Below are 2,486 nucleotides of genomic sequence, written 5' to 3' on the forward strand. Positions count from 1 at the left end.
TGGAAAGTGTCTCTGGCCAGGACATGTATCTATGCATTCATATCGCAGAATACACTATCAAGTTTTGGGGAATAGGTGCTCCTGTGTTTAATGAAGAGAGTATAAGATTTCTCCTTGGCAGTGGCTCCGGATGAAGCTAGTTGTCTCATGTGCTGGGTCCGCACTCCTGGCCAAGTGTGATTTTTCTTCGTGTCTAATCAGTCAGAGGCAACCCTCACTGGCAGTACTCCACAGACCACTGACACTGTGATCTAAGATAGTTTGTTCTCATGCATTCAAATAAGCATTTACAAGATTGGAAAAGACACATTTCTAGTGGGAGAGGGAATGATGCATTTTATTTCAGAATTTGTTGCTCCACATTTTGATATCCAGAAAGCTGGTTTGTTTCTCCCTGAGATCACTCTGATAAATATATGTACATATAATAAAAAATAATAATTTTCATGTGTATTTACAGAGGGACTCTAAAATTTAGAGTTCAATCCAACATATTATATTAATAGCCAAATTTCTGCTAATGGAAAATAAATCCTTTCTGTCTATTTGATATAGTGAGACACTTTTATCAATTCAGCCTGGAAAAGACTTAAATGTAAAATGCGGATTAAAGTTTCTGTTTCTGGAAGTTTGTTTACCATGACAGAGTGGCTAATCTGTGAGCACTGATTTATGTGAGCACTTTGGTACAGAGATATAAAGAAAATAGTTTGGATTAATGTCAAAAGGATTTGCTTCAAGAAAAGAGGTCAGAGAAATAAAAGAAAGAAGAGGAAACTATGACCACAGCCAGGAATCTCACTCACACTCAGCTGGGGTCTGGCCTGCAGGGGTGGCTCTGGGTCCTTTCTATCTCTAGCCCTGATGCCCATCCTCAGCAGAGTATGTGCCCCCTGCAAGGCCCCAGACTCAGGGGCTTCTGCAGCTCTGAATATTGGGGAATAACTGCCCATCTTTTCAGCAAAGCAGGCAATGATTCTGAAGTTACCTCTAACTCCTGATTTTCTCTCACTTTTTAGACAGTCCCTCACTCTGAGCAGTTTATAATGGTCTCTCTTCATTGAAATGCTGTAGCCAGACTGCTCACATGTGTCTCCTCAAGGCAGCAATGAATTTAACATTCCCTCCCTGGTGGTCTAGTGGCTAAGATTCCTGACAACCAATGCAGGGGTCCCAGGTTCTATCCCTGGTCAGGGAACTAGATCCTACATGCTGTATTTAAAGATCCTGTGTGCTGCAAAGAAGATCGAAGATCTTGCCTGCTGCAGCTAAGACCTGGTGCAGCCAAATCAATAAATACAAGTAAATATTTAAAAGAAAAAATAAAATAAGTCCTAAAAAAATAAATAAATAAATATCCTTCCTAGGCAGCTCCCTTCACTTTACCCAGACAGTTCCTTAGTAAAGTCCATGGGCAGTTCTTTGAAGTTGACTTTGAAAAGAGGTATCCCCTGCTCTGACCTCCAACCCCTCCCATCCCAATCTCTCTTCACAAGGGTTATGACAAACCAGTTACTTTTAGAAAATGTGTTCTTAGAATGGAATGACATCCTTGCCTGGACGGTGCCATCTTAAGACCTGGCTAATTTTCCTGTAAAGAATCTCCATTTTGGTACTCCTCCTCCATCCAGAACCTTTGTCTTGACTAAAGTCTTTTTTCCAGACCCACTTAAGACTCACTTATTCATCTGGTCCTATGGAGTTCTTGTCCTCTGACACCCTGCCCCTCCTGCCAGAGCACTCCCATATCTTTAATTGGAATAACTCACAAGTATATGATTCTCCCAAGTGTATGTCCCAGCCATATCCCTTTGGTGCTCTGTTTTTAATTTTCCTGCCGAAATCTCTACTTCATGAAATAATTGAATGGTGAGTCCTCCTCGCCCCCTCAAACACACTTCAGTGTAGAATCCCTAAGGTTTTAACATACGTAAAAGCACATGAAAAAGCAGACCTGAGGACAATTACAGAGAACTCTTAGTAGAGCATTACTGCTACTGTTACTATCATTGTTGTTATTATTATTATTAGAACAATAAAGCTGTTCCTTGCTGACACTACTACTGCGCAGGGCCCTCAGAGAATCTTGTGGGCCAGGGTGTTCACCAGGCCAGTCACCATCCTCTTTCAGGCAGCCTGCACTGGGGCTTAATTCTGGGTCAAAATGGTTTGTCAAGACAATCACTAACACAATTTCCAGGAGCTGTGGAGGTGGAGAGAGATAACAGATGTGCACAGTGAGCAGAGAGTTCCAGGCTAGCCTCTCCACTCCCACTTAGGACCGAGAGATATCACCTTCCCACAAAGCCTGGGGCTTTGCCTTGTCTCTAAGCACAGTTAGTCTGTTCCCCTTGCTAGACTAGGAACTTGCCCATGATTTCCCTCCTCCTATCTTCCTAGCAGCACCAACTTCATATTTTGTGAGCTCAAAAATAAATACTCATAGCTTTTTATTGTACTCACTCCATCCCACGTGTTATAGCTGT

The sequence above is a fragment of the Muntiacus reevesi genome, chromosome 9, assembly GCF_963930625.1.
Source record: "Muntiacus reevesi chromosome 9, mMunRee1.1, whole genome shotgun sequence".
NCBI classification, from domain to species: domain Eukaryota; kingdom Metazoa; phylum Chordata; class Mammalia; order Artiodactyla; family Cervidae; genus Muntiacus; species Muntiacus reevesi.